Consider the following 14258-nt stretch of genomic DNA (forward strand, 5'->3'; position numbering starts at 1 on the left):
GACTTGGGGAGGTTGGATGTACTGAGGGCCATAAAGGAATTGGGATGCTGGCACCAGGGATGGGGATACTGGTGGGGTGATGGGGGTATGTTGGTGCATTGGAGTGCTGAGTGTAATGTGTTGTTGAAGGAAATAGGGGCAGAGTGTACTGGGAGGGGAAGGAGCTGAGAGGATGGGTTGGAGTACACTGGCATCTTCTTGAGGGGCTGGAGATGAAGGTTTGTTATATCATGATGGGGCCATGAAGATGAAGTGGTGGAGACTGCGATGCTCAGTGAAGCCCCACGGGGGCAGCCATGCTTTGTGTTTTGTGGTGAGACATTGAGCCCATGCTTCTGACTATTCTCTTTTTTGGTGTAAGAGGGGAGGGGGATGCTCCTTAAGCTTCTGGGGGAACTTTCCTGGTCCCAGAGGGTATAGGTGAAGAGTGTGTGTGTGTGTGTGTGTGTGTGTGTGTGTGTGTGTGTGTGTGTGTGTGTGTGTGTGTGTGTGTGTGTGTGTGTGTGAGAGAGAGAGAGAGAGAGAGTGTGTGTGTGTGTGAATGGGGAGGGGAAGGCAAGCTTATGCACTGAGATTTTAAAAAGTCCTTTTCTGGATTTCCTCACTGACTTGAGGAGAGGGAGTCAGTTTCCAGGATTCCTCTCCCCTACCTTCACATACAAAATAATGTTTGACCTGCCTGGTTTCTCTTGGGGCTCAACTCTCCAAAAGCTGGCACTCTTGTCAGCTCATGAGCATGAGCATGTGGATGTCTGCTAACTGAAAACACCTTCCAGAAACTCTGAAGATCTTCCCGGAGGAACATTCTAGAAAGAATCCTCAAATTTCAAATCCTTGAAAACTGGAATTGGAAGAGAATTTAGGTGCCATCTGATGCAGTCTCCCTCAGTTTGGTTCTGGGGAGGACCTTGTGAGGACACCCTGCTTTGCTAAGCCTTTGGGGATCCCAGAGACTGGTGTGGATGACAAGACTCATACATTACCTAGGGAAAAGGGAGACTCAGTAGAGTCAGGTAGGGGTTTGTGGGTTCTGCCAGTAAACACCTAGGAGGTCAGAGCTAGGTGAGCACCTACGGAAGGCTCCCTAGAGCAGGGCAGCTGGAGCTGCACCTTAAAATGGGTAGAATTATTTTTAGTTACTTTTGTTCTGACTATGATTTTATGAAAATGAAGGAAACAAAAAACACTGGAATGAGAGGGTGAGGCATCTTCATCTGTCTGCAGGGGAGCAAAGCTATAGAGGCCTGAATCCATCTGAGGTTTGGAGGACAGTAGAGAGACCAGCTTCATTAGAGGGCTGGGACCACTGTCAGGGCAGAGTAAGTGAGGAGAGAGGGGTGTGGCTGTGGTGGGAGGGGTGAGGTGGAAGACAGAGGAAAGAAGCTCAGGGTTGGGCTCACAGTAGGGACGGTGAGGGTTGAGGCTTGAGCAAATGAGAGCACCCAGGAGACAGGAGAGAAGAGGGTTCCAGGGACAAGTGTGAACATACATCCAGAGAAGCACTTCCCAAGTAAGCAGGAGTGGAACCCAGAGAGTGGAGGTCATTGAGATGGAGAGAACACAGGAGGGGCAGTCACCAGCTTGAATTCTGAAGAGTTGTTTGGTATAGGAGGCGGGGGTGAGGACCCAGTGAAGGTCATTAGAGTTGGTGATTAAGAGGTCAGCAGAATGGTAGGGGTTAAAGAGTGAGTTGGTGGAGAAGAAATGAGGCAGCAAGTGTAGACCATTGTAGGTTATCCTTTGAGAAATACACAGAGGGCTGGAGATGGGTTATAGTTTGAAAAAGAAGCCACAGCAAAGCTTTGTTAGCCTGGAGGAGAGGAGCAAATCTGTGGACAGAGGACAGGGGAGAAGGAGCTGTTGGAGAAGAAGAGATTGAGCAGACACTGGGAAGAGCCAAGTTATAGACAGGAAAGTAAGGGAAGGGAGCCAGGGTCTAGAAGAGGTCAAAGCCGCAGATGAGAAGAAAGGGGTGAAGTCGTAGAGCTCTGGTTGGACCCAGACTTTGACCTCCTAAAGTAGGCTCCTTCAAGTAAGGGTGGCCAGGGTGGGACTGGGCTGGAGGGATACAGAGGAAGCGGTGGAATCAAAGGAGTGGTCTGGACATCTGACATTTGCCCAGCAGACCTGGGAAGCAGAAGATCCGGGCTTGGGTTTCTCTTGGGTCAGGTCTGACGCTCTGCTTCTGGGAGCAGGATGGGGCAAGCAAGCCATGGTGCGACCAGGTTACAACAGTTTCAGGAGCCTAGAGGCCAGAACACTACGAAGGCAGGGAGGGGCCTTGCTGGGGAAGAGAGGAACAGCTGCCAGAGCAGGCCTGGGAAGGCTTGATTGAACAGTGCAGGGCCATGCAGTGGGGGGCCAAGAGCCTGAGTTTAACTGTGAAGGATTATCATTGTTACTCTTTTTAGGTATCTGAGGTAGGATTTGAGTGGAGAAAAGAACATAAGGAGATGCAGAAAGGGAGCATTGCTTTGTGCCAAACACTGTTTTAGATTAACTGATTTGATCCTCACAGGACCGTCCGTGAATTAGGTAGCTGCTATTATTATTTTACATATGAGATCAAGGTTCAGAGAGGGGAAGTAACTTAGCCGAGGTCACACAGCCAGTTGGTGTCAGAGTTAAGTATTTGAATGTTTTTTCTGTTTCCAAAGCGTATGCTTTCTGCTATGCCTTTTTATCACTACTTACTAGGTAAGTGACCTTGAAAAAATTACTTAATTTCTTCCTCACTTTCCTCATCTGAACAGTGGGGATAACAGTAATGCTAGCTCATAGATTTTTGTGAGGATTAAGTAAATATATGTAAAGGACCTAAAACAGTGTCTAGTACATAGAAAGTTTTACTTAGGGGATGCTGCCCTTATTATTATTATTATTTCTCATTGATCCTCATAGCCTCTAGCCAGAAGCTAAGGACTTTGAGGAAGTTGAAAGAAGGTCTTGGAACATACTGGTAATTTAGAGACGATCAAGTAGTTGGGAGGAAGGTGAGAGAACAGTATACAACCAGTGGTTCTCAACCAGGGATATTTTTGTTGATGTGGCCGGCAGGAGCTACTGGTTTTTGGTGGGCAGGAGCCAGGAGTGGTAACAGTGGTCAGTCATGTCCCAGTTGATAATGTGCAGGAGAAACTCAGCTAGAAAGGATGCTTGGGATTTAACTCCTCAGAAGAGTAGCAATCCCAGAGATTGGAGCAGCTTGAGCAAATGTCGGGAGGAGCTTGAAGACCTGTCTGGCTGGGAAGAATTAGACTCTGTTGGAGGCAAGTGTTCCTGGAGGGAAGAGCAGGCTTAGGGCTGCAGAGGAGGCTGGGAGCACATCCCAGAAGGTCAAACTGAGAGCTCTGGACACTGAGCAGAGAAATGGAGACCTGTGGGGTTCTGGATGAGGGCATGGCATATTTAGGAAGACCACTCATGCAGTCAGGGAAGACACTGGGTGAGGGGGACAATCTGGACCAAACCCTGGAGGAAAGGCACATGAGTTGGACTGGGTTTGGGGTTAAAATGTGCAGATAAGCGGCAATACTAAGGGACATTTGAAGGGAAACTCCCAGTGTGAAGATTCATGAATTGAGAGTGGGCTGGGCCTGATCTAGCAGGCACATGACCTGAGAGGAAATTCTGGGAGATGTGGGCTGGTTTGGAACTCAAGGTGATCACAGTGAATTTAATGTAGTGATGGGGAATCTGGGAGGAGATATCTGGTGAGGAATTGGGGATGCCAGTTGGAAGTTGAACTGAAGTACCGATTTGGGAGTCATTAATCCAAATCTATTGAGTACACTCAATACACATATAAAAGGGGGCCCCTTTGAGGGTCTTTCCTATGGGGTTGCTAGTTGAATTTGAAGTCTTGCTTGTAGATAAGTTGGTCATGGGAGAGAGTGTGGAGGGGAAAGCACTGAAAACCTTCAGACTGAGCCTGGGCCCCTTCTGTAGATAAGAAGAGTTGCTGGGAGAGAATCAGAGAGGTTGGAGAACTAGGAGAGGGCAGAGAGCTTCCAGAAGAGCATCACCAGCGCCAGGTACCCCAGAGAATAGGCCTAGGGGTTGGCTGCTTCCAGAACAAGTGACTCCAGGACAGCAGCAGGGTGGAAGCCAGAGACAGGCAGGGGAGCCACTGCAGGAAGGAGGCAGTGGGTGAAGGTGGCTTGTGGGTTGGAGAAACTTGGGAGTTCAAGGAAAGAGGGAGACAATTGAGGTTCCCAAAGCAGGTTGAAAAGGGTGTATATGAGAGAGAGGAAACATTGAGGCTGATGGAAGGGATGGAGTAGGAGAAGAAGTTCTTCACTTAGGTAAGAGGTTCCCAAGGAACCATCCCCACCTTAGGTACAAAGTAGTAGATTTCTCCAGGCTTCATTCTCTGGCCTTTCTCTGCCCCACCCGCCTTCTTAACCCCCAGTTTAGGCTGTTGTTTCCTCTGCCTCCCTCAAGGAACACAGAGAAAAACAGATAGCCCGTGTCCTGTAACTATCCTGATTTATCTGGCTTTCCTACCCTGCCCTCCATACTCAGTGATTCTCAACTCCTGTGCCCTCAGCCTTCCCTTTCCCAGGATAAAGTTCAGTTCCTGTAAGGTGACTTGACTATAGAGTTTTTTCCTGTTTGCCATCCTCAGTGCATATGGGCTTTTCAGAAAGCTTGTGGACCCTGTGCCCTTCTCCCCCACTACCCCACCCACCCATTGTCTTCTCCTACTCATATTCAGGCAGGACTTACCTTTTTTAGTCTGTTGCTTTGATCACAGTCCCTTCTGGGAAGTGGTTCCCTGATCCCTCCCCCACCAGCTCCCTGGTCTCTTTGAGTCTGTCACCAGAGTTAGGAATCAGCAGAGGATGTTGAAAACTCCTCTCCTCGAGGAATCCTCCTCCAATTGGGCTCATTCAATTCTTATTGCTCCTTTCCTCTGTCGATTTTGAGGGCCCACTTAGATAACTTTGCAGATAAAAAGTAGCACGTGCTCTGGCATCTTACTGTTTTGGAACTATTCTGCTTCTGTTGCATTGTAATATTCCAGAAGACAAGTAGAGATCACCTAGTTCAGGGATTTCAAAGAATATTTTAAACTTTAGAACCTTCAATTCTGAACACACACACACACACACACAGATAAAAGCAGAAGTGCTGTGGCTGAAGCTTGCTCTCCTTTGCTCCCATCCTTGCCCACAGCAGCTTGGATGCTCCTGAGCCCCTAGAGCTCCACAGAATACATTCTGATGCCTTCATTTACAGGTGAGGAAAATGAGGCCCAGAGATATGAAGAGACTTGCCCAGAGTCACACAGCAAGGGCAAAAACTCAGGGTTTCCCGATATCCCTCCCAGTTCTGGCATTCTAGGACTTGTTAACTTCTAGCCAAGCTGTCCCTCTAGTGTTCTTTTGTGTACCTCGTCATTGTCATTCATTCATTTAGATGTTTATTGAGCACCTACTATGCGATATGTACAGAGTAGGCCCTCAGGACTGTTAGGTAGCAGTCCTGTGAGTTGGTGGAAGCAAAAGCAGACACTGCCCTCATACGGCCTTCAGTCTAGTGGTGGGGACAGAAAAACTGCATCTGTGAAAAGTGCCATAAAGGAGAGATCAACGGTTTGATAAGGTGGGCTTATAAGTGGGATGTCAGTCCTTTTGGGCTGTTAGAACAAAACACATAGACTGAGTAGCTTGTAAACAACAGAAATTTATTTCTCATAGTTTCAGAGGCTGGTGAGTCCAAGATCAAGGCACCAGCAGATTTAGTATCTGGTGAGGACCTGCTTCCTTGTTCATAGATCACCATCTTCTCACTGGGTCCTCACAGGGCAGAAGAGACAAGGGAGCTCACTGGAGTCCCTCTCATAAGGGCACTAATCGCCTCCCAAAGGCCCCACCTCCAAATACTATCACATTGGGGATTAGGTTTCAACACAAGAATGGGGGCAGGCACAAACATTTGGTCTATAGCATGAGGGATTTAACCTAGTTAGGAAGTGACCTGGAGCCAAGAGCTAAAGGTAAACTGGGAGAACAGAGGAGAGAAAAGTGTTGCAGGTGGAGGGAGCAGCATATGCAAAGCCCTGCGGCAGGAGGGAGCAGAGTGGGATGAGGAATGAGAGGAGGCCAGTATGGCTGGAGCATAGGGAGTAGAACCATGGCTGGGCAGGCATGCAGCAGGTGTGTACAAGATGGGGCTGTGCAGACTGTTGAGGAGCGCTGGGGCTTTATTCTGGAATTAGATTTGTGTTTCAGAAAGATGTCTCCAGTTCCAAAAGGTAACTGAATGCCTTGTCCCCAACCCTGTCCCAGCTGGGTTGCTTTCATTCCATCACCTTCTGTCTGCTTTTCTGACATCAATCACATGCTGCTTGGGGTGTTCTTAGCAGGGCTTGTTTCCACTCTTTATGGCATATGCATTTTGGCTCTAAGGTATATGTGTGCAGTGTAGTGTGTGAATATACTGCGACTGTATCATTTATTCATTCAATAAATGTTAAGTTATTGAGTGCCACTAAGAGCCAGGTACCATTTGATTATCATTATGGGCAACAACAAGCTGGGTGAGAGCATGTCCTAGTGTGTGATGTTGTGTCATGTGTGGGTGCTTGTGTGTGATTGTGTTGACCGTGTGCTCTAAATGATGGTTACCACGGGTGGCTGTGTTATCATATGGCTGTTGTTGTATGTCTCCCCTTGGGGTCCTTGTGTGTGACTGTCATTGTGGGTGTTATGTGTAACTCAGTGTAACAACAGTGGGTGTGCCTGAGGTTGTGGGTGTGGGTGTGTTGTTGTGCAGTGTGAATATAGGACTGTCAGTGTGTGGCACGCATGTCCTGTACAGGTGAGGCTCGGTGTGTGATGTGTCTGTGTGTCAGTGGGGGGCACGGGAGACCCCCATCTCCTGCTGTAAATCTGGAGGAGAATGAGCTTCCCCGGACTGTTGGAGGCACTCTCCGTGGCCCCTGGGATGATCGATGCAGGGAATAGAGCCTCTACCTGGCGCGGCCCTGGGATGTTGGGGAGCTGGAGCCGCCCCCGCTGGCGCTGGAGGGGAAAGGGGTGATGGGGGCGACTAGGCGGGTCTGGGCTGGCCAGACGGGCCAGATTAATAAAGAGGGACCCGGGGGAGGGAAGGCCAGGGCGGTGGCGGCTGCAGCAGGAGGCAGCTGAGATGAAAGTGGCCCGACTGGCGAGCAGGCAGGTGGCCTCTCCCCTGCCCTGTCAGCACTTTTTAATGTCCCCTTGGTTAGAGTGTGTGGGAGGAGTAGGGCGAGGGAAGCTGGAGCTCACCTTTCCCAGGCCCTGGGGGAGGGGGCTGGGGCAGCCACGAGGTGGGGTTGCTTTTGGTGGGGTGGGAGGAATGCGGTCATAGGTGTAGCTGAGAGGAAGAGCCTGGCTCATGCCCCATCCCTGTCCCCTGAAAACTTACCTTAGCTCAGGCTATCCAGGGGTGGCAGGATTAGGAAGCAGCTGGAGAAACAGAAAACGAGAAAGGGAGGTAGAAGGGGGTGACTGTGTGTGAGAATGTGGGCACAGCACATGCAGGTTACTGTCAGGCCAGGCAAGGGTGGGGTGTGTGTGTGAAATTGAACCTGCCTATGTAAATGAGCGTGGGGCTGTGTTCATGAGAACGTGTGAAAGACCAAGACCCTATGTGTTTGTTCAGCTCTCTGCAGTTGGCAATTTAAATTTTTAAACAGGGGGCTCTCGTCCTGGCTTGGCCTGTTGCTGGTGTGTGGTGTTGGGCGGGTCATTTAACCTCCCTGAGCTCTGTTGCTTCATCTCTAAAGTAAGGATAAGGGTATCTGTTTCACAGGATGATTATGGGGCTTAAGTAGACCAAAATACATTTTCAACTGTAAATCTCCCTATAAACGTTTGGTATCGTTAATAACTACACATGGGGTGTGTTGGGTGACTGTGTGTGAAGGTGTGGGTGTGTCCGGAGGCCTGAGCGTCTTTGTGTATCAGCCATAGTGGGTGCATCGGTGGGAGAACAAGCATCATAGTAAGTGTGAACTTTATTTGCAATAAGTTTGTTGTGCGAGTGAGTATACAGGTGTTGGAAGTGAATTTGGTAGTTGTCATAAAATATACGAAAATATCTGTGTGGATCCAAGTGTAGGGAGTGGAGTGTCTGTGTGTGACTGTGAATGTGTGTTTTTGTCTTTGGGTGTCTGCGTCATTGCGTATATCTGTTTGCAGTAGATGATTTTGTGTCTCAGGGTGTATCTGAGTTAGTTGCCCTGGCACCTGAGATGCACGCGTGCATCTTGGAGCGTATACTGGCCGTGTGGGGGATGTGTGGGGATGGGTTTGTGTGTCTGTGTTTCTCTGGGTGTGTGTCCCAATGCCAGTGTGGTTGAATGTGCCTTTGTCTCGGTCATGTGAGTGTGATGGCAGTATGTGGTGCCTTGGTGTAGCTGTGTATGACACTGTGTGTGCATGCGTGCGTGCGTGTGAGTGTGTGTTTGGTGAGCGGCTCTGCTGCCTTAAGCACCTTTCGAATACATTGGCCACAGCTCATTGAATCCTTTAACAATCTGACTCTGCTCTTCCTTCCCCGTTTTTTCTAATTCAGTTCCTCTTATTACAAAAATAAAAAATAAAGCGCTGCCCCTTTCCAGTGGCTGGCCCCGCGGAGCCCCTGCCTCGGGACCAGCCTCGTTTCACTCCATTTCGGAGAAAACGGGAAGTCGGTGATTTTAAAAAATATTTTCTACTTTATTTGGGATTTAATGTTCTTACAGAATCCTGCTGCCTCCCTCTGTTCCCCCTCCCCATCCACCCCCAGCCCCACATACAAGAGGCGTAATGGCCCATTCAGCATATTAGGGGAGCCGAGCATGTGCTTGCGCGCACGCGCCTGTGTGTGTGTATGCATACACACACTCTTCGATAAAAACACACAGAGACCCACGGCAGACACACATAGGAATACACAGCAGCTCAAACATAGACATGAATTCAAACACTCTGTCCTAATACTCAAACACCACACAAAGACAGAGACCCAGACACAATCACACTCTGATGGGAAACACAAAAGCAGGAGCACTGTTGGGGGAGACCCTGCGGAGACATGGAGAGAAACAGGCAGAGAGGGGAGGAAAGAAAGAGACATGTTCCCAGTGACAGGTCAGAAGCAACTTTTATGCTATAAAGGAACATGAGTAGAGTAGTTCAAGGAAATGAGAGGGGGTTGATCATCCCTGGGCCAGGCATTGCCCCTTTTGTACAAGGGGATACTGTATGGTCGAGAAGTAATTACTCGGGCTTCCCTGGTGGCGCAGTGGTTGAGAGTCCGTCTGCCGATGCAGCGGACGTGGGTTCGTGCCCTGGTCCAGGAAGATCCCACATGCCGCGGAGCGGCTGGGCCCGTGAGCCTTGGCCGGTGAGCCTGCGCGCAATGGGAGAGGCCACAACAGCGAGAGGCCCGCGTACCGCAAAAAAAAAAAAAAAAAAAAAAGTAATTACTCAAGGTCATGACGGGAGTCAAGCCTAGATGTGGGGACAGAAGTAAGAATCCTGTGCCACTTCCCTGCACCCTACTATCAGGGTCCCAGGGCAGTAAAATATATAACTGTGTGTATGTGTGTGTGTGTGTGTGTGTGTGTGTGTGTGTGTGTGTAAGATGTGCTTTTGTACAGGACTAACTTAAGTGCCACATACATATTAGGCTCAACAGATGTTTGCAGAGACTGGCAAGGCCCGGATGTGGCTGTGTGGGTCTTTAAATGTATATTTGAGAACCTGTGTGTGCACACACATGGGAGCATCCATTGTGGTGTATAAGCCTGTGTAAGTGTGACTATGTGTGGCTGTGTCTATGCATAGCCTGTAAATCCCATAGGGGCAGGAACCATGTATCCTCTCTGTATCTCCATCACCTAAGAAAGGGCCTGGCACATAGTAGGTACTCAGTAAATATTCGTTCAAGAACAAATGAATGAACAAAGTCACTCTGGGAGCTCAGATAGCTTACGGAGGGCCTGATCGTCACAGGTAGAGACCATGAGCAGCCCAGCCTCTGGGCAGGACCTGGGAAGAGGGGAGATGGTGCAGCATGAGATGGTGGGGTGGGAACTCTGGCAGTCTCTCCCTGCTGCTGTCTCTCTTGTTAGGAGATGTGGGCCCTCTGGTCAGTGCTTTGTCCAGAGTGATGAGTTTCAAGAGTTATTTCAGACTATCCTGTGGTAAAAAAAAAAAAAAAAAAAAAAAAAAAGAAATGAGCTATCCATTAAAAAAATATGGGATAGGTGAGGAAGAGACGGGCAGAAGTGGACAGAAGTTCAAGATGGATGGACAGACAGACATATTGAGTAAACACACAAACTCATTAATAGATTTATTTATAGATAGACCAAAAGACAAATAGAGACACAAATAAATTGGTGTACAGATAGACACACAGACTGACATGGATAGTCATGTAGGCAGACAGTCTCCAGGAGTGACTGACAGACCAACAGACAGGCAGACCAATTGATAGACAGCTAGATGGACAGCTGATTGCACAGAGAAGATGGATGTATAGCTCAGCATGTAGAATAGGCCTACCCAATAGCCATGCCCCACATTCTGTCCTCCCTTCTTGCTAGCGGAACCCATTCTTTTGTTTGGTGTTTGGAGACCAAGTGCTTTGGGGAAGGTTGAACCTCTCCCTTGCCCCAGAGGTGAATCTTAGTTGGTCCAGGGAAATCCTGGTAATTCCATTCCCCTCGCTGGAGATTGATTTACAAGTGGATATGTGGTACAATTCTGACCACTGAAATGTGGGAGGAAGTCTCTTAAGGAGACTTTGGGGAAATTTTACCTCAAACTTATAAAAGGACCGATGGAAGAGATGTGCCCTCTTCTCTCCTTCTGGATTTTGGACTTTCCTACGTGAAGATGTAATGTGCTGAGTTGCTGCAGCCTTTTTGAAACCCTGAGGTTCCTCTGAGTTAAAACCTGACGTGCCAGGGATGGTAGAGGACAGCTGTGAAAATCTGGGTGCCAAATGATGCCCCTGGGCCACATTGACCAATTTAGGAATCTCTCTGTCCCCAAACTTCTTGTTATGTGAGATAATATTTTTCTTACCACCTAAGCCACTTTTTTTTTCCAGTTTAAATACTTCAATGTGTATTTCCTAAAAAAAATAAGGATGCTGTCTTACATAGTCATATGCAATCATGTAGATCAGAAAATTAACATAGATCTAATTCTACCATGTAATCCACAGATCCATTCAAACCTCGCCCATTGGTACTATAATATCCTTGATACCTTTTTTCCCCTTCTGGTTCAGAATCCCCTCCAGAGTCACAATTGCATTTAATTGTCATGTTTCTGTAGTTGCCTTCCATCTGGAACAGGTCTTCAGTCTTTCTTTGTCTTTCATGTCCTACATAATCTTCAAGAATACAGAATAGGGTTTTTTTTAGGAGTATCTCTCAATTGGGGTTTATCTGATGTTTCCTCATGTTATGCATATTTTGGCAGGAATGATGCTGTGTTCCTCTCAGTGCATTATATCAAGAGGCACATGACCTTGATTTGTCCCAATATTCTTTTTTTTTTAACATCTTTATTGGAGTATAATTGCTTTACAATGGTGTGTTAGTTTCTGCTATATAACAAAGTGAATCAGCTATACGTATAAATATATCCCCAATATCTCCTCCCTCTTGCGTCTCCCTCCCACCTTTCCTATCCCACCCCTCTAGGTAGACACAAAGCACCGAGCTGATCTCCCTGTTATGCGGCTGCCTCCCACTAGCTATCTGTTTTACATTTGGTAGTGTATATATGTCCATGCCACTCTCTTAGTTCGTCCCAGCTTACCCTTCCCCCTCCCTGTGTCCTCAAGTCCATTCTCTACATCTGCGTCATTATTCCTGTCCTGCCCCTCTGTTCTTCAGAACCTTTTTTTTTCTTAGATTCCATATATATGTGTTAGCATACGGTATTTGTTTTTCTCTTTCTGACTTCACTCTGTATGACAGTCTCTAGGTCCATCCACCTTACTACAAATAACTCAATTTCGTTTCTTTTTATGGCTGAGTAATATTCCATTGTGTATATGTGCCACATCTTTATCCATTCATCTGTTGATGGACACTTAGATTTCTTCCATGTCCTGGCTATTGTAAATAGAGCTGCAGTGAACATTGTACATGACTCTTCGAATTATGGTTTTCTCGGGGTATATGCTCAGTAGTGGGATTGCTGGGTCATATGGTAGTTCTATTTTTAGTTTTTTAAGGAACCTCCATACTGTTCTCCATAGTGGCTGTATCAATTTACATTCCCACCAACAGTGCAAGAGGGTTCCCTTTTCTCCACACCCTCTCCAGCATTTATTGTCTGTAGATTTTTTGATGATGGCCATTCTGACCGGTGTGAGGTGACACCTCACTGTAGTTTTGATTTGCATTTCTCTAATGATTAGTGATGTTGAGCATCCTTTCATGCGTTTGTTGGCAATCTGTATATCTTCTTTGGAGAAATGTCTATTTAGGTCTTCTGCCCATTTTTGGATTGGGTTGTTTGTTTTTTTGATATTGAGCTGCATGAGCTGCTTGTAAATTTTGGAGATTAAACCTTTGTCATTTGCTTCATCTGCAAATATTTTCTCCCATTCTGAGGGTTGTCTTTTGGTCTTCTTTATGGTTTCCTTTGCTGTGCAAAAGCTTTGAAGTTTCATTAGGTCCCATTTGTTTATTTTTGTTTTTATTTCCATTTCTCTAGGAGGTGGATCCAAAAGGATCCTGCTGTGATTTATGTCATAGAGTATTCTGCCTATGTTTTCCTCTAACAGTTTGATAGTTTCTGGCCTTACATTTAGGTCTTTAATCCATTTTAAGCTTATTTTTGTGTATGGCATTAGGGAGTGTTCTAATCTCATACTTTTACATGTACCTGTCCAGTTTCCCCAGCACCACTTATTGAAGAGGCTGTCTTTTCTCCACTGTATATTCTTGCCTCCTTTATCAAAGATAAGGTGACCATATGTGCATGGGTTTATCTCTGGGCTTTCTATCCTGTTCCGTTGATCTATATTTCTGTTTTTGTGCCAGTACCATACTGTCTTGATTACTGTAGCTTTGTAGTATAGTCTAAAGTCAGGGCGCTTGATTCCTCCAGCTCCATTTTTCGTTCTCAAGGTTGCTTTGGCTATTCGGGGTCTTTTGTGTTTCCATACAAATTGTGAAATTTTTTGTTCCATTTCTGTACCTAAGCCACTTTTGGTAGGATCATCTGTCACTTGCAGCCAAAAGCATCCTAATGCTACCCAAATCAACTGACAAATTGGCAGACAGATCAAAAACAGGTAGAAAAACAAATAGGCAGATGGACAAAGACAGACAGGTAGTCAAACCTAGGACATGTAGATATCTGGCTAGTTAGACAAATTTAAAAGCAAAAAGAAATGGGTAACTGAATGGATGGATAGATAGAGATGGACAGAGAGATAAACAGACAAACTGGGCAGCAGACAGTTGGGAAGACAATCAGACTCTGACCCCAGTGTTTATGTTTATCACCTGTTAGATGACTACTTACTTCTATTAACTATGTAATGTTCATTTTGGGGAAAAATTCTCTCTGTCTCTCCATCCCCTCCCTCCCTCCCTCTCCCCTGACCTTCTCTCCCATCTCTTCCCTCTCCCCTCTGTCTCTCTTTCTCTCCCTCTCTCCCTCTTTTCCTGTCTTCTTCCCTTTTTCCCATGTCCTCCCCCTCTGCTTTCTTCCTGTGCCTTACTTGCTTCTGTCTTTAAGTGTCCCCATACTCACAGCTGACTCTCTGCCTCTCATGAGAAGGCATGTTACCTGTGTGACAGAGGCTGCCTCTGAGCAAGGCTTGGATTGGGGACAGTGAAGGAGCATGGGAACCATGGAAGGCAGAGAACCTCCCTTTACTCCCACCCGACCCTCGGCAGCCCCAGGCAGCAGCTAAGTCCTGGCCTAGGGTTCTTTTCCTGACCGCCACTCCTCTCTTCCTCCCTGCTCCCTGCCAGAGATTCCAAGAACCTGGGGTTAGGCCTTTGAAGTCTTCCTCTGAGATATGTTCACTTTGAAGGCTTGAGGGAAGGGAGCAGACTCAGGACTTGCTTTTTTGTTAAGGGGCAAGGAAACGGTGGCAAATATAGACACAACAAGGGAAGGGAGGTCCACCAAGCTCCTCAATCCAAACCTCAGTTCTCTCCACCTTTTGTGTCCATCTCAGTCATTGGCCACTTTCTGAATATCCTTTGAGTCTCTTATTTCAACAAATAATTCTTGAGC

The sequence above is a fragment of the Lagenorhynchus albirostris genome, chromosome 16 (genome assembly GCF_949774975.1).
Source record: "Lagenorhynchus albirostris chromosome 16, mLagAlb1.1, whole genome shotgun sequence".
Lineage (NCBI taxonomy): Eukaryota > Metazoa > Chordata > Mammalia > Artiodactyla > Delphinidae > Lagenorhynchus > Lagenorhynchus albirostris.